Here is a 25,389-nt window from a genome sequence, read left to right as displayed (position 1 = left end):
GACATGATGATATAATCTTTTAGAGGAAAGAGCTATGCCACGAGGGACCAGGAAGTCCCTCGCCAAGCCTACGTCATAATTGTTGTGAGTTGCTCATAGAGTGTGAGTCTGAGGCAAATACAGGGTATTTATTTAGCAGTTGTACCACAGTATCTATACCTTCTGAAAAGAGTCTAATACGCGGTTTATGTTTCTATATTTGTTCATGGGCTCACTGTGTGTGTGATTCCTTTGTGCATTGTGGATTTTTTGAATTGGGTGAGATAAGAGCTGCCTCAGACCTGATTCCTTTATTGTACACTGAATGTTGATGGGAGGAGTAGGGGGACACTCTTACCCACTTCTGAAGAATTCTTGGCATATACCATAACCTGAGATTTATTCCAATTTCCCTGGAGTTCTATTGTAGAGTTGGGGAAATGAAGCAAAGAGAGGATCTGCCCATTTGAAATTGGTTCCCAGGATCAAACCAAGGTCTATGTGAGGTCCTTGGGAGGCCCTCAGTCACATGTGACAAGGGAAATGAGTTGACCTCATTTAATTAGTTTAATAGTAGTGTCTATGGAAGAAAAGAACTTTTAGTTGACCATTTACAAAAAGCTCCAATTCACAAGGGACACACAAGGGAAACATAGTTACTTAATACAATAGAAATATCAATAGACTGAGTGTTAGGAGTGCTGGGCCTGGGTCTGGGCTGAGCCACTAATTAGATGGGACCTTGGGCAAGTTTCCTGATCTACCTGTGCTTCTGTATGGCTCTACTCTGTAAAATGAAGGGGTTAGAACTAAACAATTTCCCTATTGCTGTTAAGGATAGCACAATCCTTCCAGGCACCTTAACACCCAAGAATTATCCTCAAGTCTTCCCACGTCCTCACCCTTCAAATCCAATCAGTTGCCAAGCCTCATCAGCTGTACCTCTGACATGGGTCTCATTTATTGCCTTCTCTCTACTCATACAACCACTACTCTAATTCCAGCCCTCATTATCTCTCACTTGGACTATTACAATAGTGTTCTAATTAGACTTCCTGTTTCTGACCTTTTCCTTCACCAATCTGTGCTCCATATAGCTGACAAAATAACTCTTCCTAAAGTACAGGTCTTACTAGGTTACTCTTTCCCCATGAAGCTCTAATGGCTCCCTATTGCTTCTAGGATAAAATAAACCCTCAACATATTTGGAATATAGAAATAAAAAATTGGAATTTTTCTTTTCCTTGTTTCAGTCTTCAGCCTCTCCAGACTGAAGGGTATTTATTTAGCAGTTGTACCACAGTACCTTAACCTTATGACTCCTCATTCATAGTATGTTCCAGCCAAGTTGTCCTACATAATGTTACCAGTATAGGATATTCCACCTCTTGCCCTCATATTTTTCCATAGGCTCTCCCCCAAGCCTGTAATGTGTTCTATCCCCATTTCTATTTTTTCAAATCCTTAGCTTCCTTAAACAGTCAGTTCAGGGGCCACTTCCTATACCAAGTCTTTCCTGTCCTTCCACCCACTGCCCTATTTGTGAAAGTCCTACCTTGAAATTACTTGGTAGTTACTCTGTATATATTGACTTATCCATATACATGTTACTCCCTCCACTCCCAGTAGAATGTGAGTTCCTTTGCAATAGGAATTTCATTTTTGCAATAGGTTTTCAGTTTTGTCAAGTGATTAGTATGTTACATTTCACACAGTGGGAGTTTAATAAATGTTTATTAAGTAAATAGATGAATAAAGCCTTCTTTCAACTCGCCATCTATGGGTCTAAGACACATTTTCCTAAATTGTAGAGGGCTGAAGTTTTGGGAGGAAGCAGCATGTCTCAAAGAAAGAAGACTGGAACCCATCTATAACCAAGACTCTTTCCACCACAGGGTATCCAAGGTAGGGAGCTTGGCCAGTAAACCCTATACCCCCAAAGCCTGGAGAATAAAGAAGCATCAGAGGTCTACCCAACAGTAAAGGTGGAAACATCAGAAATTGAGTGGGAAATACCCCACCTCCAAAAACAAACAAACAAACAAAACAAAAAACCAACACACCAAAAACCAGAAACAAAAACTGACACACCAATGTTTTCAAGAAAAAAACCAAACCTCTCTATAAAAGGCAGGTTCACAAGCAGATAAATCATCATAGAAGATCTTAAAACCAGAAGAAGGATAAGTAATAAACCCTCAAAGACATTACAAAGCTCTCTTAACAAATATATCAATACAAAGGAAAATATACTATTTCATAATAAAACAGAATTTTGTGGAGTTCCAAGAATGCAGAGAGCAACAATAAGAAACTCTAGAGTCATTCAAAAGAGATATGAAATTTATAGAATAAATTAGGAATGAAGATACACCTAAACTTAGAGATCTCAATTTTAAAAATCAATTAGCAGGGGCAGCTAGGTGGCACAGTGGAAGTAGCACCGGCCCTGGATTCACTAGGACCTGAGTTCAAAAACGGCCTCAAACACTTGACACTTACTAGCTGTGTGACCCTGGACAAGTCACTTAACCCTCATTTCCCCGAAAAAAAAAAACAATTATCAGATTAGGAAAAAAGAAGCCATGAAAAGTATAACAGATCTGAAATGCAAAAATATTGAGGTGTGGCAAAATCTTGTAGAAGAGAAAGGCACTTTGTGAAGAAAAACATAAACTACACATAAGCCAAAGTGGTTGATCTTGAGATAGGATGTAAAGAAGCAACTTAAGAATCCAACATCTCCTAATAGAACATTACAAATTAATTGCTTAAAAATCCACCTTGAGCTGTGAACTGATCCAACCATTCTGGAAAGCAATTTGGAACTATGCCCAAAGGGCTATAAAACTGCATACTCTTTGACCCAGCAATACCACTATTAGGTCTTTATCACAAAGAGATCATAAAAAAGGGAAAAGGACCCACATATACAAAAATATTTATAGCTGCTCTTTTTTTGTGGTGGCAAAGAATTGAAAATTAAGGGGATGCCCATCAACTGGGGAATGGCTGAACAAGTTGTGGTATATGAATGTAATGGCATACTATTGTGCTGTAAGAAATGATGAACAGGCAGATTTCAGAAAAACCTGGAAAGACTTACATGAACTGATGCTGAGTGAAATAAGCAGAACCAGAGAACACTGTACACAGTATCAACAACATTGTGTGATGATCAAATGTGATAGACAACTCTTCTCAGCAATATAATGATCCAAGATAATTCCAAAAGACTTATTATGGAAAATGCTCTCCACATTCAGAAAAAGGAACTGTGGAATCTGGATGCAGATTGAACCATACTGTTTCTACTTTTTTATTTTTGTTTTTTTCTTTCTTTTTTGAGGTTTTTCCCTTTTGTTCTGATTCTTCTTTCACAACATGACTAATGCAAAAATATGTTTAATGTGATTGTACATATATAACCTATATCAGATTGCTTGTTGTCTTGGGGAGGGGGGAAGGGAGATAACTTTGGAACTAGAAATCTTTTGTTGTTGTTGTTGTTGTTTTTGTTTTATTTGGTGAGGCAATTGGGGTTAAGTGACTTGCCCAGGGTCAAACAGCTAGTAAGTGTTATGTGTCTGAGGCCAGATTTGAACTCAGGTCCTCCTGACTCCTGGGCCGGTCCTCTATCCACTGTATCACCTAGCTACCCCTGGAACTAGAATTCTTATAGAAACAAATGTTGAGAACTATGTATGTAACTGGAAAATAATAAAATGCTTTTATGATAAAAAAAACAAAAACAAAAACAAAATACCTTGAAAACCATAGTGAAGGAAATAATACAAGACTGTCCAGAACTCCTGAATACAGAAAACAAAGCATAAGTTGAAAGAATCTAGAGTGCCTTCTGAAAAAAACCCTGTCCTTCAAACTTTAAGAAACAGTGGTTAAATTTAATCATTTCAATGACAACAAATTTTGCAAGCAATCAGAAGTCTTTCAAATATAAAGGAAAGGAAATGTGAATAACACAAAATTATTCTGCAGTTATGAAATGTCATAAAAATGAATGGAATATTATATTTTAAAAAGCAAAAGAGGTCAAACTGTAACCCAAAATGATCTGTCCTGTAAACAGGAGCCTAATTATCAACAAAAGAGAGATTTAAGACATTTCTGAAAAATAAAAGCAAAGAAAAGCAGACACGAACAAAATATTTGACTTTTAAACAGCCTTAAACAATAGAAACACAAGGAAGGCACTACTGCCTAGGAAATAAAAAGTAATGAAACAAGTTACTCTGTGTTTATAAATTGCTTTTTTAAAGAGAGAGAAGGATATTGAGGGGCTTGTGTTCCTTCATAGGCAGGAGTTGGATTCCGTGCAATATTATTCTAGTTGTTGTTGTTCAGTCATTTCAGTTCTGTCCAACTATATGTGACCCCATTTGGGGTTTTCTTGGCAAACATACTGGATTGGTTTGCTATTTTCTTCCCCAGCTCATTTTATAGATGAAAAAACTGAGACTAACAGGATTAAATGACTTGCTCACGGCCATATAGCTAGTAAGTGTCTGAGGCCAGATTTGAACTCAGGAAGTTGAGTCTTCCTAACTCCAGGCCCAGCTCTCTATTGTGCCACCTAGCTGCCCCATAATAGATTCTAAATAGTGAAGCAAATCTCCTCTGGGATAGGATCCACCTACAATCTGTAAGCCATGGTAGAGTGAAAAGAATGCTAGCTTCAGAGTTAAGGGATGTGAGTTTGAACCCTGATTTAACTACTTACCCCCTATGTGATTGGAGTTTGAAACTTAAAATATCCCTAATTAATTTTTTTTTTGTGGGGCAATGAGGGTTAAGTGACTTGCCCAATGTCACACAGCTAGTAAGTGTCAAGTTTCTGAGTCTCAATTTCCTTATCTGCAAAATGACAGGGCTGAACTAAATGACCTCTAAGGCCTTTCCCAGCTATATATCTATGATTCATTCATTCATTCGTTTGTTTGTTTGTTTGTTTGTGGGGCAATAAGGGTTAAGTGACTTGCCCAGGGTCACACAGCTAGTAAGTGTCAAGTGTCTGAGGCCAGATTTGAACTCAGGTCCTCCTGAATCCAGGGCCAGCACTTTATCCACTGTGCCACCTAGCTGCCCCCACTATATATCTATGATTCTATGATCCTACCTCACCCTATCATTTTGAGCTGAAGGTTATTATGGTCCACCACTGTTGTCAGAAATGCCATGACCCAATACGTCATCCTTGGTTGCTGCTATGAAAGCACTATTGGTTCTTGAAATTGCTAGGAATTATTACCTACATTCACTCCTTTTATTGGATGGTTTTCTCTCTTATTAGCCTGCTTATTGTTGTTCAGAGAACTGCAATGATTTCTCCTTCTGCATCTCAAATATCACAGTTGTAATCTACCTCCACCCTCACCCTCATACAACCTGTTGCTTTTAACTGTGTTTCCATGAAACCATTTAGGGATTGAAAGAACACGAAAGCACTATAGGCCTATATGGTAGTCCCTGCTGCTTTCAGGGCAGTGAGTAATGGTGTTTTCACAGAAAGGAATTAAATCTCAAAACCCCAAATCTGAGGTATTGATGCTGATTAATAATTGGAACTGAAATGTTCTTTCCTGGGGCTGTGCTTCTGAAGCCTCGGAAAGAGAGAACTGTGAAAACATAATCAGGCAGATGGTTGAGTAAGGGGCACAGTCCAAAAACTTCAAGAAGTAATTAGGGGGCAGCTAGGTGGTACAGTGGATAAAGCACCAGCCCTGGATTCAGGATGACCTGAGTTCAAAGCCAGCCTCAGAAACTTGACACTTACTAGCTGTGTGACCCTGGGCAAGTCCCTTAACCCACATTGTCCTGCAAAAAAATAATTAGGGATATTTTAATTTAATATTTTAATATTTCATATTTCTTTTAAAAATACCAACCCCCCCAAGAAATAATTAGGACAGGACATCCTCTGAAAAGATGACCATTCCTGAGTCAATATAGCCTTTGGATGCCATGTACAAAGCACATTTTCAAAATGCCGGGTCACTGGATAGAGTGTCTAGTAGCTCAGGTCTATGATGTTCTCTCTACTCCCATCCTGTACGTTGTTGTTGTTGAGTCACTTTCAGTTGTGTCCAACTCTCCATGACTCCATTTTGGGGCTTTCTTAGCAAAGATGATGGAGTGCTTTGCCATTTCCTTCTCCAGTACATTTAACAGATAAGGAACTAAGGCAAACAGGATGAAGGGACTTGCCTAGGGTTACACATCTAGTGCCTGAGGCTGGATTTGAACACAGGTCCTCCTGACTCCAGGGTGGGCACTCTATCCACTGAACCACCTAGCTGCCCATCCTATAAATCCTATCAGGTATCTTCCCCATTCAACTATCCTAACTCCCTGTCTTCCCCTATCCCTTAAAAAAAAAAAAAGCACCTTTGGAATAGTTCCACATTAGCGATCCAAGCAATATAATTACATATAACTATATTTATAGTATTGAATGACTCACATAGCATTCCAAGTGCTGGCTGGCATCTATTTGCCAAATAAGAATCACAGAATGTAAGAGCAGAAAGGAACCTCAGAAGTCATCTAATTCTACCCATGGCTGATCCAAGACACTTGAAAAGCTCTCCAGGATGAAATTCTGAAGACACAAAGGATATTCATTCTGACGAGGAAGAAAAGGGGCAGATGTCTGAAAAGAGCAGTGCAGATGCAGAGGGATAAAGATCGGCTTTAAAAGAGACATATGTGTGTGTGTGTATGTAAATATATGTATGTCTGTGTATGACACATATATGAGAAACATCAATGTTGGGAAAATCCTCTGTATGAAGAAAGGCACATCAATTCATTGTTTTTGTTTTTGTTTTTTTGTGGGGCAATGTGGGTTAAGTGACTTGCCCAGGGTCACACAGCTAGTAAGTGTCTAAGGCCAAATTTGAACTCAGGTTGTCCTGAATCCAGGACCAGTGCTTTATCCACTGCGCCACCTAGCTGCCCACATCAATTCATTGTTGGTGGAATAAGTAACAGTACGATACTTCATATTCCATCTCTGATATTGACTACCTTGTAACCTTAGGCAAGTACATTAATTCCTCTGAGTGACCTCAATATTCTCATAGGTAAAATGAGAGGATTAGAAAAGACAGCCTCTGAAGTACTTTCCTGCTTCAGCCCTGCAATCCTAAGTGGTTCAACTGTTGGGGATTTCAGTTTAGAATCATTCAAGAGAAGTGACCCAATGTTTCCGCTACTAGGAATATACTTGAAGGAAGTCAAATACATATACAAAAAATAGGCAACTGGAGCTGGTAGCAGAAGTAACTGAGTATGATAAGGAGCCGGCCCCGAGAAGTGATCTCTTTGACCCAACACAGCAGTGAATCAACCTGGCAGCTGAGATATCTTGTTCTGTCTGAAAGCAGGGGAGTGACATATCAATCAGCTCTTCCATACCTAGAAGTGAACTTGGTAAGAGGGATATTTTGTATCAACCACTTTCAGTTTGAGCCCACTCTTCCCAGGGACCAAAGTGCCAAGGAGAGTGGGCTCCTGGTTTGTGATGTGGTTGTGCCATGCCCCTTGTTGCCCTTCTTGTGTTTTGTTTTTTGGGTATAGGAGACATTGAGCAGATTGGCAGCAGCTCTCCCTTTGCCCAACTCAAAGACTTACAGCAGTTTTTGGTTCATTTGCCACAAGGGAAGAGAGGGAGAATTCATCTGTTAGAGCCTTTTGTTTGCACACTCAGGTCCAACTTTTCATCACCATGGGCAGTAAGCTGAGAGGAAAATGTTCACAGATTCCTTCATATGCTCCAAAGCTTTTTTTTTTTTTTTGAGGGGGTAGGGCAAGGCAGGGAGTTAGGATAGTTGAATTGGGAAGATAAATGATAGGATTTATAGGATGGGCAGCTAGGTGGTTCAGTGGATAGAGTGCCCACCCTGGAGTCAGGAGGACCTGTGTTCAGATCCAGCCTCAGGCACTAGCTGTGTGACCCTAGGCAAGTCCCTTCATCCTGTTTGCCTCAGTTCCTTATCTGTTAAATGAACTGGAGAAGGAAATGGCAAATCACTCCAACATCTTTACTAAGGGAAAGGGTCTCTTTATCATGAATTTCTGAAAATAGTCCCATCAAACCTTCATGTGGATACTGTTTTGTCTATGTCCCTTTGTATATATCTGTTTGCATGTTATCTCCTTCATTGGGTTGTAAGGCCCTTGAGGGCAGGGACTTTCTTCTTCTTCTTCTTCTTCTTCTTCTTCTTCTTCTTCTTCTTCTTCTTCTTCTTCTTCTTCTTCTTCTTCTTCTCCTTCTTCTCCTTCTTCTCCTTCTTCTCCTTCTTCTTCTTCTTCTTCTCCTTCTTCTCCTTCTTCTCCTTCTTCTCCTTCTTCTCCTTCTTCTCCTTCTTCTCCTTCTCCTTTTTCTTCTTTTTGTATTCCAAGTGCTTAGCACAATGTCTGGCACATAGTAGGCCCTCAATAAATGTTTATTGAGTGATTCTTGCACATATGCTAAAGAGCAACTCCTCATTGGCCAGTCCTCTCATTATACCAATAAAAAGGAAATGTAGTACATATCTATACTACTACTACTAGAAACAACTCAGTGGATAGACCTCTGGGCCTTAAATCAGGAACACCTGAGTTCACATCTGATCTCAAACACTTACTAGATATGTATGACCCTGGGGACAATCACTTAACCTCTGTTCGCTGGAAAAGGAAATAGAAAACCACTCCAGTATCTTTGCCTAGAAAACTCCACAGACATTATTGGCATGCTATGGTCCACAGGGTCATGAAGATTTGGATGAGACTGGAGAAGAAATAACCTATAGCTATCTCACAGTTGTTGATCTGGTATATACTGCTACTCTTGAAATCTTTCGTAGTAGAGTAATTTAAAATCAGATTTGGATGAGACTAAACAACAATAAAAACAAAAGTGCACATTGAAAAAAGGAAATACTGATCACAAATAGCATCAGGAATAAGTCATACTTGTGTTCATATATACTTTAAAAAGCTATGCAAAATTAATTTGTGATTTTATATGCAATTCCTTTTATGCTCTTTGTATATGGAAATGTTTTTGTTTGTTGATAACTCTCAAGCTGATGATATATATATATATGTATATATATACACACATATATTATTAGAAAACATATCAATTATCAATATCATCCATATCTCAATATTATAAGGACTACTAAAGTGGTAAATAAAGAGGATACTTTACCTAAATTTTGCAAAGTATTTGCCGTAGCCTCTCATGCTACTCTTATGAACAAGATTGAGAGATGTGGACTAGTAAATTGTATTAGATGCATTTGGAACTGGTTGGATGGTTGGGGCCAGAAAGTAGTCATTAGCAATTTGATGTCAATTTGGAAGGAGGTCTCCCGTGAAGTGACTCAGGGCTCTGTGCTTACCCCGTGATGCTTAGCATTTTTCTTAATGACTTGAATGAAGGCAAAGATGACATGCTTATCAAATCTGCAGATGAGACAAAACTAGAAGGAGGAATAGCTGACACATTGAATGACTAAATCAGGATCCAAAACAATCTCAACAGGCTAGAATGTTCAGCCAAATCTAATAAAATGAAATGGTTCTATCAAAACATCAACTTCACAAGTGTGAGCTGGAAGAGATTTAGCTAGACAGCAATTTATCTGAAGATCTAGGCATTTTATTGCATCAGTCAAGGGTGTAAAATGGAAGCCAAAAGAGCAAAGGATTCATAAGACGTATTGAAAGGCATTGAGCCTAGATCTAGGGTGGTGACAGCCTTGCTGCATTCAGTACTAGTCAGACCACATCTAGAATACCATATTCATTTTTGGGTACCACATTTTATCAGCACTGATAAACAGGACAACAGTTATCAGAGACAGTCAACAAGAATGGGGAAGGATGATTAGGGTCTTTCTGCTTGGTCCTAACAAAACTAGGATCAACGGGTGGAAACTACAGAGGGGCAGATTTAGGACTTGAAGTAAAGAATGGGGAGATGTCCTCACAATTCAAACAATCAACAGTGGAGCAGTCTAACTCAGAAGAGATCAACTCCACATCACTAAAGATCACCTGGAGAAGGTCAGATGACCTTGTATCAGAACTGTCAGGGGATTCTTGTTCAGGTGTGATTCAGGGTAGACAGCTTCTGAGGTCCCTTCCAACTACTGACATTTTTAAATTTACCAAGAGAGCCTGCCCTGCCACTCCCCCATACCCCTCCCTCACCGCCCCACCATCTTCTATAGTATTTTAAAGCTGGAAGAGGCTGTATTTCCAGGATTCCATTTGGTCTATTAAGCTATAGACTCTTCTACATTTTCCTTTTGCATTTTAAAAATGAATTCTTTTATCTTTCAAGTCATCAGACCATCCCTTGATTTTGTTCCTGTGGAACACCCTGGAGTCCGGTCAGTCAGGGAACCCCTAGTGCTAACAGCCTGGCTTTCATCACTGAATTCACAGAGTCTCAGCTCAGAGGCCTTGGAGTGATCTATTAGATTATAAACTATTTGAGGAAAGAGGGATGAGTCTTATTTATCTTCAGATTTCCCTGAGTGCCTAGCAAAGTGTTTTGCACATCATAAATGTTTGTTGAATAAAACAATGCTGACCAAGGTTCATGAGAACAGATCAAGAGCTAGGAGACAGTTCTGAGATTTATGAACTCTAATGAAATGATAATTCATTCAGGGAGGCAGCCTAGCTTGGGGAAAAGAGCACTGGAGTGGAAAGAGAACTGAGTATTTAGTTCTTATTCTGCCACTAATCAATCAATAAGCATTTATTAAGTGCCTACGATGTTCCAGGATACAGACAAAAAAAATGACAGTCCTTGACCTAAAGGAGCTTAGAGTCTATAGAAAGAGACAGCATGGTTCAGTGGAAAGAAAACGTGACTTGTAATAAAAAGTGCCTAGTTGAAATCTTCATTCTACTACCTGTGTGATCTTGGGAAAGCCACTTCAACTCTCTGGGCCTCAATTTCCTCATCTGAAAAATGAGGCAGATGGACTGAATGAACTGTGGTAAAAAGTACACCAGTTTTTGAAGGACCACCCTTTTGGGGAGGAGACTGACAGCCGTGCATGGGCTACGCACGCCAGCCCAGCGGCTAAGCACTCCACTTCCGGGGTGTGAGCTTAAAAGGCAAGGAGAGAACGGAAGTGAGGTCTTTCCTGCTCTCCTGGTCCAATGACTACGCTGCACACACAGACGCTGACTGGAGTTGGACGCGGCCCGGCTCGCCGTTAGCAGCACGTGCCTGACGCAGCTCTCCTCCCCAAAGGTGGCCTTGAGTTTTGGGTGAGTTTTATACAGAATATAGACTAAGCTTAGACTTAAGACTATTTGTTTGTATTTCTACTTTCCTATCCCTCTAATCAACATCACCTTGTAATAATTTCCAAACAATAAAAGCTCTAACTAGAGACCAGAGGCTTCTTTACCTTACTGATCTGGGAGATAAATTAAGGGAAAGATTAAAGAGGGGAGATTAATGCTCTAGTATCCAATTTTAAATCTCACAGAACTCTAAGGTCATTTCCAAATCTAGATTGTTTATACAAAAGAAATACAAAGTTCTTGTCCTTTGTCCTTCATTCTTAAAGATGGCTATGACATCGGGATCATGTCATGACTTGCAGTGAATCGGATTTAAGTGAGGGAGGGCTGTGCAAAGTCACCAACTTCACTCTCTCTTCCAGAGCCATCTGAGTCCAGTGGCAAGATGAGAGAGAGAGAGAGAGAGAGAGAGAGAGAGAGAGAGAGAGAGAGAGAGAGAACAGGAGATGGCCTTGGATTGTAAGGCAACTGGGGTTAAGTGACTTGCCCAGGGTCACACAGCTAGTAAGTGTCTGATATCGGGTTTGAATTCAGGTCCTCCCAACTTCAAGGCCAGTGCTACATCCATTGCGCCACCTAACTGTCCCTAAATAAATAAACACAAAGTAATTTTGGTGGGATGGCATGAGCAGTTGAAGGGAAAGGTTTCATGTACGAGGTGATCGTTGAAATGAGTTCTGAAGAAAATTAGGGATTCCAAGAGGCAGAGATAAGGAGGGAGGGCATTCTAGGAATGGGAGCAGAGCCTGTGGTTGAGTGATAGAATTCTACATGTGAAAAATGGCAAAAAGGTTAGGGTTTTTTGAGCCAAAGAATGTGTGAGAGGAGGGTGGAAAGGTAGGTTGGAACCAAGTGGTGAAGGGCTTCAGATGATAAACAGGAGTTTTATTTTATCTTAGAAGTAATGGAGAGCCACTAGAACCAATAACTGGCTACTGTGAGCTAAGGTCAAGCCAAATAGCCATCTCCGGCATTTGTATACTAGATAAATAAGCCAGCAGGAATAGCAAGCAAGGGAGGATCAAGGCTGTGAGTGCTATGGGGAGCCAGGGGCTCCAGGTTTAGCAAAAACTGCCATCCATCAGCATCTTTCAACTGCAGGGAGCAATCAGCAAGTGCTGCTGCTAGACTGTTTTGATCTTCTGGCCGCCCCTATAATTCTGCTGCTGTGGTAGAGGGAATGATTGTCTGAGAGCAAGACAAAGGTGTAGGGAGGCCTTGAAGTGGTCAGATGGGCCATGGTGGGCTAGGATTTCCCCAGGAGCTTGTGGGTTTTGTTCTTTTTGTGTGTGTGTCTGATGGTATTCTGCCAGTAAGCCTTCTCTCTCCTCTAGGGAATATCTAGGAAGGCATTTCCCATGTGCCTATGTCTATACCTCCTACCTTTGAGCATGGAAAACCCTTCTTTTCCCCCACCTCCTACTTCCCACGTAGGGTGAAGGAAATTATGAAGGGGATGAAGGTAGGTCACCAAGTCAATGAATATTGTGCCCTTCCCAGAGTAACCTAAGCCATTCCCTCTTCTATAAGACAGGCTTGGGTCAGAGGTTGGGGACCCTTGACACTTGGACCTCATTTGTAAAATGAGATGGCTGAGCTGAGCCTTTCTTATCTTTCTAAGCATGTCTAAGCTTCCTTTCAGCCCTAAAACAACCCAGAGATTTTAGGACATTCTATTTCAGGTACTTATCCATCCCTTTCCCCTTGTTCTAGTTGAAAAAGAAGTCAGAAGCAAGAATTACAACCTAGTCACAAGCTGGAGTCACCCATGTAATACATGGGACATGAATTAAGGCTCCTAATTTCTTTTTCAGTACTCTTGCCATTATACACTACTGTCATCAAGCCTCATCAACCCCCTTATTTATAAATACAGCCAAAATGAGCCATTTTTGTACCCTGGGCAAACAGCACTTTCTTCTGCTTTCTTTTCTGCTCTCTTCCCCATTCCTTTCTTTCTGCTTTCTCATTACCCCCGCACTCTTCATAGCAATCGAGCAGCTTTATTTAATAAGGGGATATTTACACAGTAAAATGATACCTCAGCTAACTAGAACTCAGTAATTTTGCCACCTCTTCTATCTGGAACATATTTGAGAGCCAGGAGTCAGTAAAAAGAACCCTTTAGCAACTCAAACTGATTTCATTCCCAGTCCACAGAATAAAAGGCATGCACTTTCCACATAGGCGAGCCCCTCAGGCCTCACTTGGTGCTTATTTATTCTTATGTTAAACACAATTTTAATGAACTTGGTTATCTGGTTTCTGAGCCCAGAGTCAATTGGAAACAGTGCATTAGAAGAGGGGAAAGGAGTGGCTACAGCCAGGTACACAAGTAATGTCAAGACAAAACTGGGAGAAGAAAAGTAACAGAGAAGAAATAAGAAAAAAAAACAACTATAAAAATCTGACCTAAGAACCAGAAGTTTGGTGGCAGTTAACAGGGAGACCACATGACCTTCACAGCCTACTTGGGTATCATTGTTTGATACCCTAGGACAACAACATAGTGTCATGAAGATGACATCTTGATTGGTGTATTCTGTTTAAGAAGGTGGGCAATTACTTCTACCTTAAAGATCAGGAGAGAATACTAGCTTGTTCTGAATGCCCAACTGGATCTGTGCCCAGATTAGAGGTTGCTCCATTTACGTTTGAGCCCCTATGTTCTGTTTTGCTCTTTAAAGAACATTGTTACAGCAGCAAACAAATGTCTCTTTGTGGAATGGCTCTTAAATTTCTTGAGCTCCAGATAAAATAGTAATGGGCAGTTGAAAAAAAAAAAAGTGGGACAGGATGGTTTGTAATATTACATTTTGGATTGATTTCCACCCAGGATAGTTAAAATAAAAGGTAAAGAACTTTGATGCTTAAAAGGGAAAGGCCTCAGCTATGTGAAAAACTAGGCTATTCTGATTAACTTATTCTCCTAGTGTCCAAGAATTTGTGTAGCCAAAGTTTTACTGCATGTATGCATATATGCATTATTTATTATTTTTATTTGCTTGTTGATTATTATATTACTAATTATTAATATAGAACATATATTTATATTTTATTTAATAGTATTATTATTGATAGGACATGGTATTTCATGATGCTTAGGGAATTCAGGTAAGAAACTTCTTCTTCTTCTTCTTCTTTTTTTGGCGGGGCAATGAGGGTTAAGTGACTTTCCCAGGGTCACACAGCTAGTAAGTGTCAAGTGTCTGAGGTCATATTTGAACTCAGGTACTCCTGAATCAAGGGCCAGTGCTTTATCCACTGCGCCATCTAGCTGCCCCTAAGAAACTTCTTCAAACTGCAATTTATAGACTAATAGAATTGCATGGGACACAGAGAGATTCAATAATTTGCCCAGGGTCACACAGGCAACATATGTCAGAGTAAGAATTTGAACCTAATTCTTCCTGCCTCTGAGGTCAGTTGTTTCTCTACTACATTGCCTCTGTTATACTAAAGCTAACAGTATGAATCTGTCCACAGCACTGCATGCCATGTGATGTAACTGCATCCTATGTGATGCTGGCCCCAGTTTCCGGAAGACCTGGGATCAAGTCTGGTTTCCAACATATGCTAACTGTGTGACTCTGGATAAGTCACCTTCCCAATGCCTCAACCCTGCATCATTAGGGGAGTTATTAGCAGTTTCCTATATAAATGAAATTATAAGCCTGGTAAACACACAAAAAAATAAAAACAGCTATGAATATAATAAACATAAATTTTGTTGTTGTTGTTCAGTCATGTCTGATGCTTCATGACCCCACATATTTCTACTGCATAGTTACGAATAATTAATGGCCTTAATATTAATCACCTTTAAATTAAACTAAATATTTAATATTAAATTAAATATTAATTTACTTCCCAGTATCTGTAACATGTTACCCAGATTCCTGAAAAACATAAATAAGTAATTCTACTTCTATCCTATTATATATAAATATTTTTAGGCATCTAGGTGGCACAATGGATAGAACACTGGACTTGGACTCAAGAAGACTCATCTTCATGAGGTCAAATCCAGCCTTAGATACTTCCTAGCTATGTGACCCTGGGCAAGTCACTTTACCCTGTTTGTCTCAGTTTCCTCATCTATAAAATGAGCTGGAGAAGGAAATGGCAAACTACTCCAGTATCTTTGTCAAGAAGACCCCAAAATGGGGTCACCAAGAGTCAGACACAACTGAAATGACTTAATAGTCACCTAGCTGTTTCTTTTTTCTTTTTTGCAGGCAATGGGGGTTAAGTGACTTGCCCAGGGTCACACAGCTAGTAAGTGTCAAGTGTCTGAGGCTGGATTTGAACTCAGGTCCTCCTGAATCCAGGGCCGGTGCTCTGTTCACTCCACCACCTAGCTGCCCCCACCTAGTTGTTTCTAGTAGTAGTAGTATAGATATGCACCACATTTCCTTTTCTATGGGTAGCTGTGGAACTCTTTTTTGCGTGTGTTTTGTTTTTGGTGAGGCAATTGGGATTAAGTGACTTGCCCAGGGTCACACAGCCTGTGTCATGTGTCTGAGGCTGGATTTGAACTCAGGTCCCCCGACTCCAGGGTCAGTGCTCTATCCACTGTTCCATCTAGATGCCCCTAGCTGTGGAACTCTTTTAAAAAGGTGTTAACCATTAGCAACCTGACAGGAGTCTCTGTATACTTTTCACTGCTAATGTCACAATCAACAATGTATATATTTAACAAGCATTTCTAAAAATTAGTGTAAATTATAAGAACAATAGTGAAAATTGTAGAGATTTGGGACTATAGCAAATAAGAAGATGGGAGAGGGGTACAAAGAGTATAAAATTTCAGAAGAAAGTAAAGATTCCTAAGTGATATAGAGGATAGCATGCTGGAATTAGAGTTATGAGGTCCTGAGTTCAAATTTGATCTCAGATCTTTACTAGCTATGTAACCTTAAATAAATTGTTTAACCAATTTCCTGAGAATTAAATCAGTTTCTTCATCTGTAATATGGGAATAATAAGAACCCCAACCTCTTGGCACTGCTGTGAGGACCAAATAAGATAACAAATCTAAAGTGCTTTACAAACCTTAAAGTGCCATATAAAGATAAGCTCTTAAAAAACAACTTTTTCTCATTGGTCCTATTTTACAGTTCTTCCATTATCTGTCTGTCTGTCTGTCTGTCTGTCTGTCTGTCTCTCTCTTCACATTCCTCTTCATATTTCCCATATTTCTCTTCAACAGAGGAGCCCAGAACATGACAAAGGCCTCTAACAACCCATCCCAGGAGGTCTTTACAACAAGAGCCTTTGATGATGACAATTTGGGTGACATCAGGACTCACTCATGCAGAGAATAGTGGAGGATGACCTTGCAGTTTCTTCCTCCTCTTCTATTATCTTCCTTTCTGTTTGACTCTGCCTGTTCCTATTTACTGGTAGACTGAGTTGGCTTCCACAAAAATAGAAAGAACAAGAATGAATATGATAAAAAGGCAGGCAAGGAATGCTGGTATCTCAGGTTGATTGGCAGCCATGAATAACCCATGCTAATTTGCTGTCATCTTCCCTTACCCATCTGACACCTGTCCCCCTTGCTCAAGATGATAACAAGATGTTGACATTGAAAGAAAGATGAAAAAAAAAAAGAAAAAAGAAACAGCGTCCAAATTTCTTATGAGATATAGGACATGGAAATGTCTATTTCTTCTGTCCTGGTTTATGATTGATTCCCAATGATCTGTTTATAAATACCTAGGCTGGGTTTTCTGTGTCACTACATCTCTCTATTACTATGAATGATCATCAATTGACTAGATTTGAAAGTGTCTTTCCAAGGCTTCAGTTTTGTTGCTCTAAGAAGCTAACCAGACTAGAGAGCCATCTGACAGAAAGATGACAATTGGATCAGTGTTGAAAATTTTCTTCAATCTCTTTCAAGGTAGGAAACACCCATAGATCAAGATTTGAGGTACAGCTGTAGCAGAATACTAATAAAAAGCAAGAAGGACTGAAGAAGAGGTAAGACTGGGAAATTTTAATCAAGAATCAGAGGAAGCACTTGATCCCCAAGGTAGGATGCATACTCTTTTCTAACTAATCATACCCCACAATGGCCCTTGCTTCTCAGCTCAAGCTTCTGTTGTCATTCCAAGTTCATTTTGCTGTTGTTCACTCACTTTTCAGTCACATCTGACTGTTTGTGACCCCCATTTGAGGTTTTCTTGGCAGAAATACTGGAATGGTTTCCCATTTCCTTCTCCAGCTCATTTTACAGATGAGGAAACTGGGGCAAACAGGGTGACATGACTTGCCCAGGGTCCCAGAGATAGTGTCTGAGGCTGGATTTGAACCCAGAGAGAGGAGTCTTCCTGACGTTAAGGCAGGCACTCTATATACGGTCTCTATTATCCCCATTTTACATGTAAGGAAAAAAGTACATATTGGATTTTCACCCACTTCTAACTGAAATTTGTTATTCCCTTCAATTATCTCAAAACATTATTCTGAGAAGCGTCCATAGGCTTTGCCAGTGCTATGGATTTTATCTGCCAATGGGAAGCATGGCCACTTCACCTCAGTCACCTTTCTGAGTTTCTGTCCTCAATCATCAATTGCCTCTCACACATTTCAAACCAAAGATAACCTCAAGATCAATATTTCTACAGCAGAACTCATTATTTTTCCCCAAACCACCTCTTTTCCAAACTCCTGTATTTCCGTCAAAGGCACCACCAATTTTTCTAGTCTCCCAGGTTACTGACCTCAGCATAATCTTCAACTCCTCACTCTCTATCACCTCCCACATGATTGATCACTCGCCAAATCTCATCTTTTATTACCTCCATTCTATCTTTTCATGTCCGACCTCTTTGCTCTACTCCCACAGTTATCACTTTGCTACAAGCCCTCATAACCTCTCATCTAGATCATCTCAGTGGCCTCCTATGTGGTCTCCCTGCCTCAGATCTCTCACCACTCCAGCCTACCCTCTCTACCCCTACCACATACACACAAAGGGCTTCCAAAGGGATTTTCCTTAGGTGGAGACTTTATCAATTCAGTCCCCTCTTGAATCAACTCAAACAGCTCACTGTTGCTCTAGGATATATCCCTACTTAGACTTTGCAACTACTGGCCCCTATATATCTTTGCATTGTATATTACTTCTTCTGTGATGTCTCCCTATTTCTCATAAACAATACTGTATCTCCCATCTCCATACCTTTGCAATGACCACTCTTTTTTGGTTTTTTTTGTTGTTTTTTTTTTTTTGGTAAGGCAATTGGGGTTAAGTGACTTGCCCAAGGTCACACAGCTAGTAAGTGTTAAGTGTCTGAGGCCGGATTTGAACTCAGGTACTCCTGACTCCAGGGCCGGTGCTTTATCCACTGCACCACCTAGCTGCCCCGCACTGACCACTCTTATGCCTGCGATGCACTCTCTTCTCACCTGGGCTCTCTCTTCCTTCAAGAAATAGCTCAAGCCATATCGAAGATTCAGAGAAATATACATTGTTTCACTTGACTATGCATATTTGTTGTAAGGAATTTGTTGGGGTTTTTTGTCTCTTTTTTTCAGTGGGATAGGGTGGGTGGGAAGGAGAAAAAATAGATTTCTATTAATTAACTAATAAACATTTTCTCAAATTAAAAAAAAAAGAAATAGCTCAAGCACCACCTTCTAACTTGTTAGATTAATTGCTGATTCTCCCAGCTGTTGGTGCCTGCCTCCTTTTCCACACTGTATTAGTTTACTCTGTATTTATTCTCTTTATGTTTATTCTGATTATACTTAGATATTTAACTGTTGTTTCCTCCTTCTGAATAGAGATTTTGCCAGCCATGTACCTAACACGGTGCCTGGCACAAAGTAATCATGTCATAATTGCTTGTTGTTACATTGATGGATTGATAGGTTCTTTTATATTTCAGAATTACCAATATACCAGATTGTCTATCTTTTTGTTGCTTCTCATTTGGACTGTGTGACTACACCTCCTTTTCTCATCATACATGTCCTCTTCAGAGAGTAAAGAGAATGAGCTAATTGGTCAATTTCCCTCTTAACATGCAGTCCGTGGCATGGAACACACTGACCACCACACCCTGGGACTATTAGTTCCTATTGTTTCTAAATACTCACAAAACACCTGTTTAAATAATCCTTTCTAGAAGTTTGCCAGGGAAAGATGCCAAATTTCCCATTCGGTTGCTCCTGAGGTTGATACCTTTCCCATTCTTTTAAAATTGTTATTTCCCTATCTTTTGTTTTACAGCTATTTTTTTACCCCCCCTCCCCCATGCTATGTCTTTTCTGGCACACATATTGACTGCCATACTTTTTGGCCAGACTTGTGTCCTTGATGTAAGGAATCCCCAGTGAGGAAACCCTCTGATCCACAACCTATAGCTTTAGGGAGTTTCCTAGGACCACTGAGGGGGCAAAGACAGACCTTCAACCTAGGTTCTCTTGACTCTGAGGCCTGCTCTTTAGCCATTACATCTATGTCCATTATTATAATGATAGCAGATGGCGATATATCAATTTAAGGTTTGCAAAGTGCTTTACACATGTAATTCTGGTTCTCACTGAAAGTGGCCCTGGTTAGGCCTATCCCCTCGAATCCTCGATGCGATGATCATCATTACACACACATCATCACATGTAGAGGTTATTATTTTTCCCATTTCACAGATGAAGAAACTGAGACTTTGGGAGTTAAGTGACTTACCCACAATCACATTTGTCTAAGGCAAGACTTGAACACAGGTGCTCTAAATCAAATTCTGACTTTGAATCCAGTGTTCTATCCACTATAAAAACTGGCTCTAAATCAAGGGTTTTTACTGCAGGGTCTTCAAACTTTTAAAAAAAATAAATATTTTTAAATAATTTAAAAGATAATAAATTTAAATAAATATAATTTTAAGTTTTAAAATATTTGATAAATATATTTCAATATAACAGGTTTCTTTTGTAATTCTATGTATTTTACTTTATGCATTTAAAAACATTATTCTCAGAAGGCATCCATAAGTTTCTGGGCTTATTAAACCTTTTCCATTTTCAACCCCTTTTAGCTAGAGAAATTTTTACGCAATCCTGGGTATGTAGATATGTAAAATAGGTCTACATAACCTTTTACCATTGCCAAATTTTTTGAAACCCCCCCACATTCAGTTACTCACCCCCATGTGGGGTCACAAGCCACAGTTTAAGAAGCTAGGTTCTAGACTGTCAAAAGGGATCCATGACACCAAAAAAAAAAAAAAGATTAAGAACTGTTGCTCTAGACAGTACCACTTCCTATCAACCGCAACAATTGCCAAGGAGACAACAGGTATTACCGATTTAGAGACATTGGTCATCCTCTGGAAGTTGCTATCCAAAGCAGGCCAGCTATATAGCCCAATCCCAGACCACCAGGTCATTCTAGACCATTGCGCAGGTGAGCCAATGATTTTCCTCCATTCCTCCCTCTCCATAAAAATAAAAAATGTGCGGCCAGCACAGTTATATGTCCCTTCCCTTTTCTCAAAATTCAAAGTAAATTCTTTCTGATCAGGTTCCCACAACTCCTTCCTGACCCATTTTCCCAGCCTCCATTGGGTACTCTTCATCCCTTAACACAAGCCAGGCACTCCTGTACTGTGATATAGGAAGCCAGATTATTCTCATGAAAACCATCTCTGGAGGTAGTTAACCACATTCCAGAACATAGCTTCTCTTCCAGAGTCATTACCAGCCATGATCTGTCCTGGTAGGCAGAGTAGGACAGTGAAAAGGATGCTAGATTTAGAGCAGAGGACCTGGATTTAAATCCTACTATACTTGCACCTATAGCAGTTTGAGAGGTAGCATGGGAAACATCACAGTAGAAAGAGTGCTGGGTTGGGGCAGCTAGGTGGTGCAGTGGATAGAGCACCGTCCTGGAGTCAGGAGTAACTGAGTTCCAATCTGGCCTCAGACACTTGACACTTACTAGCTGTGTGACCCTGGGCAAGTCACTTAACCCCAACTGCCTCACTTTAAAAAAAAAGAAATAGTGCTGGGGTTTCAAATCAGCACCTGGGTTCACACCGCAGCTCTGCTACTCCCTACCTATGTGACTTCGGGCAAGTTGCTTAATCACACTGTGCTTCAGTTTCCTCATCTGTAAAATGAGAAGGATAGACTAGATGGCCACTAGGGTCCCTTCTAACTCTGGACCTATGATGCCAAGTCACTTCACCCCCTTGGGCCTCAGTTTCCCTATTTGTAAAATGACAGCACCAGACTAGATGACTTTTCAGGTCCCTTCTAACTCTAAATTTAGGATTCTAAGTCACTTCACCTCTTGAGCCTCAGTTGCCTCATCTGAAAAAAGAGATGGGTTCTGAGGTCACTTCTGACACCAAATCTATGATCCTGTATTATTTAGCTTCTTCATTAGAACCTCAAAGGCAGAACCTCTTCTGACAGCATCTTGTCATGAATGAACAGAAGTGGGTAGCAACAGTAGCTTAGATCAGTCTTGGCGGTCTCTCCGTCACATGCTCCTGGAAGACAGCACACCTACCCATAAGCCAAGTCAGGCCTCTGTAAAGCTGTCTCCCTAGCTTGGAGGAGGCAGTCACCCACCCCCACGATGTGTCTCTTCCTCCCAGGGGATACAGCAGGATTCTTCCTTCTGGTCAGAGCTGTGGTTCTTCCCTGGTGCTGTGTGAAGCACAGCACAGGGCTTTTTTTTTTTTTTGTCTGAAGATGGATTTGAATTCAGGTCCTCCTGAATACAGGGTTGGTGCTTTATCCACTGTGTCACCTAGCTGCCACAACAGGGCTTTTAAAAAAATGTTTTTAATTTCATTTTTAATTTATGGCATAAAACAAGCATTTCCATAACATAATATAATAAAAAATGATTGTACAGGAAACTGCAAATCTATTATGTACAACTTCATGCAACAGATAGGAAATTAGCAGTACTCTGGCACTGGACAGAGCTTCTACAATATCACTCTCCATGCTAATTTCCTATCTATTGCATGAATTCAAGAGTACAAAAGATCTTTCTCTGCTGTGCTTCCCTCCTTCCATTTGGCATCAGCTTCTCCTCACACTCTCAGAAATTGTTTGTTTCATTCTTCTTTTGTTCCTGCAGTATGTGGTATATAATATGTACAGTGCTGGCCTTTGAGTCAGGAAGACTTGGGTTCAAATCCTGCCTCTTCCCAGCTGTGTGACACTTGGCAAGTTAAACATCTACAGCCTAAGTTTCCCCATCTGAAAAACGAGGGAGTCTTGTCTAGCTCTAAACCTATTATCCTGTGAGCCCATCATCCTATCTGGTAAGAGAGAAGACAGAGAGTATCCCTCAAACCCTTCTGATTTCTTTGATTTAGTGACTGCAGACAGTTTACTGGTGATGACCAGCAGGCAGGAAAGCAAGCATAACATATTCCCTGTAGGTCCTATTACTGTTTCCCCTAAATCCACATTGCTTGTGGTTCTCCATGAACTAATGGTCCTTTGTGCTTCTCTAAGGGAAACTTCCAAAGAAACATCATCTTTCTATGCCTATTAGAGGGGCTAGTGCTCTTTAAACCTGCTTAGCCCCATCACTATCTGGATCAATTGCCGAGTTCAACAAATAGGTTATTTGCTTCATATTCCTACTTCGAGGAGAGATGGGAATTTCTCTTCCCTTTAATAGTCTCTAGATAAGGAATTTCAACAGTGGCCTCATTCCAGTTTCTTGCATCATTCCCTGTTGGAAAGTTCTTCCACAAATCTAATCCAAATGCTTTGGTGAGTTCTGGTGAAGACACAGCAAATGCTAAATGTTTTCCATGGGCAGAGATACCTCAGGCCTCAGTTGGGTCCATGAGAGCAGGGGCCTGCTTCTGTCTCTGTTGTCTATTCATTCCTGTTTTAAGTGAAGGAGAATCAAAAAAGGCCAGAATGGAAAACCACAAGAAGTCCAAACCCATGCTGAGGGGTTTTGTTTTGTTTTGTTTTTTAGCCAGCCAACACCAAAATGGGTTTTCTGAGATGATGACTTACCTAATGGCTATGACATTTGGAAGTTAACTTGGTAGGTAGCTAGGTGGTGCAGTGAATAGAGTGCTAGATCTAGAGTCAAGAAGACCTGAGTTCAAATTCAGCCTCAGATACTTACTAGCTCTGTGATGCTGGGCAAATCACTTAACTCTGTTTGCCTCAGTTTTCTCATCTGTAAAATGAGGTGGAGAGAGAAATGGCAAGCCATTCCACAAAAATCCCAAATGGGGTCACAAATTTGGAGCCCCCCCCCCCAAATACAAACATGACTGAAAATGAATGAACAACAGCAAATGAATTGGTAGGATCAATACTATGTAGAAACTGCTTTAAGTAGGAACTCAATCTCCCCAGGACCAAGGCAGTCTAGGGGAGAGTGTAGCCCCAGGTACTAAGGATAAATATTTGTATTTCTGTTCATGCTGCATCTTCATAGTAAATACCCCTTTGTAAAAACTTTTAAGAGAACCATTCCAAATTTCTCTCACTAATGCCTATCCTTATAATGGTAATTTAGCCTTAGCATATATCATCAATATATTACCAACTTGCTAGGTGGTACAGTAGAGCCCTGGGCTCTTGAATTCAAATCCAGCTCAGATATTTACTGGGAAAGTCACACAGTTTCTTTAATTGTAAAATGGGGATTAATAACAGCATCTGGAGCAGCTAGGTGGCCCAGTGGATAAAGCACTGGCCCTGGATTCAGGAGGACCTGAATTCAAATTTGGCCTCAGACACTTGACACTTACTAGCTGTGTGACCCTGGGCAAGTCACTTAACCCTCATTGCCCAGCAAAAATAAATAAATAAACAAACAAACGAATGAATGAATGAATAAGTAAATAAATAGTTAAATGAACGAATGAATAAATAAACAGATAGATAGATGACAGCACCTACCTCTCAGGGTTGTTGTGAGGATCAAATGAAATAACGTCTGTAAAATGTTTAGCACAGTGCTTGGCACATAGTAAACACCATATCAATGTTAGTTATGATGATGATGTCTATGATCCTAATTTACTATCCGAGTGAACTGGGGCAAGAAACTTAATGTCTTTAGGCCTCAGTTTCTTGAGAGGTTGTACAAGACCAGCTGTGGGCTCCCTTTTAGGTCTGAATTTATGATTATAGAACCAAGGTGAAAGGGGACGGGTATGGAAGTGGCATTTCAGTTCTTCAGCTTACAACTTTCATTTCATTCTATTTCTTCTGAAAAACAAGAGTTGATGAGGTCTCTAAGTGTATGTCCCTGAGCCCTATCTTTCTCATCTTATACATGTTTCCTTCATAGTTCCTTAAGATTTATTGCATTTCCACTCCATCCTTGTTTCAAGAATTTCATAAGCAAGCTTAAAAAAAGTGGTGGTGATTTCCCATCAAAGCCAGATCAGAACATCCTGTTCCTTTTCCTAATCTACCAGCTTTTCAGTAAAACCCGCAGCAAACAGAAGAAAAGATAAGGCACCATTTCCAACCGGTCACAGCAAATGCCAAGTGGCCCACAGCGGCTGGAAAATTAAAGGTAGCAGGGTTCCTGCCGTGGAAATCTCTCTTCAAAGCAGGCCCCATGCAAACACATTACTCCATGATACCAGGCTACCAGGTATGCAGCCTAGGTACGAACCAGGCACTCTATTCCTCCCTGAAAATGTGGTTAGCTCCCAGCTACATGTTCTTCTGTCATCCTTATGGATAGAATTGCTGGCATGACACCAACAACTTCTACTCTAGTTATGAAAGGTGAGTTATTTGCCCTAAACCTCAGTTTACAAATACAAGCACTGTATTCTCCAGGATTTGAGCAAGAAAAATCAATATATGAATCAATGTAGAAACCTCCCCAGTTTTTGTTTGTCCCCGTACTGCTTCCCAATTATCTTCACATGACCTGGGCTTCTGTTCACCACCTTCCTCATAGAATATAAGCTCATTGAAGGCAGGGACAGTTTCATTTGGGTCCTTATGTTCCCAGCTTCTGAGAGGTATCTTGGTGTAGTGGATAAAGAGCCAACCTCAGAGCCAAAAAGATCTGAGTTCAAGTTTCTACTC

General features: G+C 40.3%; 1 protein-coding gene across 10 annotated transcripts in view; it reads right to left on the bottom strand.

The window, feature by feature from the left end:
• KALRN (kalirin RhoGEF kinase) overlaps nucleotides 1-25,389 on the bottom strand; it is a 991,119-nt gene that overhangs the window by 673,628 nt on the left and 292,102 nt on the right. The gene's annotated exons all lie outside the window — the stretch shown is intronic.

The sequence above is a fragment of the Dromiciops gliroides genome, chromosome 3 (genome assembly GCF_019393635.1).
Source record: "Dromiciops gliroides isolate mDroGli1 chromosome 3, mDroGli1.pri, whole genome shotgun sequence".
Taxonomy (NCBI): Eukaryota; Metazoa; Chordata; class Mammalia; order Microbiotheria; family Microbiotheriidae; genus Dromiciops; species Dromiciops gliroides.
Note: the sequence above shows the minus strand (reverse complement) of the source record. Positions and strands in the feature narration are given on the sequence as shown.